Raw genomic sequence first — 709 nt, 5'->3', positions numbered from 1 at the left:
AGAGGGGCGAACAGGCTGAGAAACCAGGCTGAGGAACCACAGCAGAGTCTTAGGGTTGTGACTTCGAGTCATGCAGGCCAGCCAGGCCTTCGTCCATCATCTGGGTCGATCTTATTAGTTACTATAGTATAATCTCCTTGTCGCGTGATTCTATGAATTGTTTCCCCACTCGGTCTTTGGGCTGGGCTTGTCCCTGTGGAACCTAACTGCAGCGGGAAGTGTCCAGTTTGCAGCGGGAGCGCACAGGGGGTTCCTTCTTCCCGACCCCTGGGGAGTTGGGTCTTTTTTCCCCTCAACGGCCTCTGCAGAGATCGAGTGGGAAGGCGATAGACCCGCCTAAGCCTCCCCCGCTCCCGGGCCCTGTGCTGCCGGCAAGATAATTTGGCTAATGAACTCGTTAAAGGGCCCCTGGTGACCCGCCCCGGCCTCGCCTCGGCTCATCTGGGAAATTCCATTGAAAGGTTGGAGAGCGCTCCTCGGCCCCGCCGCCGTCTGTCGCTGCAGGAGGCGCGAACTCGGTGACTTTGGACCCCTTACATTAAAATAATTACCCGGAGGAACAGGTGGCCCTCTCCCGGCGCCCGGGCGCATCTGGGCCCCGGAGTCCCCGCCGCCGGGGGAGGGGAGGTCCAGCCCGCCGGCCGGGAGAGGGGACTTCCTGCGTGCGGACGGTCCCAGGGCACCCGCAGCTCCAGGGCCCGGCGGGCCG

This window comes from Carlito syrichta, unplaced genomic scaffold (assembly GCF_000164805.1).
Source record: "Carlito syrichta isolate Samal-C Ts95f unplaced genomic scaffold, Tarsius_syrichta-2.0.1 Scaffold88480, whole genome shotgun sequence".
Lineage (NCBI taxonomy): Eukaryota > Metazoa > Chordata > Mammalia > Primates > Tarsiidae > Carlito > Carlito syrichta.
The sequence above is the reverse complement of the archived record's forward strand: the minus strand, read 5'-3'. Positions refer to the sequence as shown.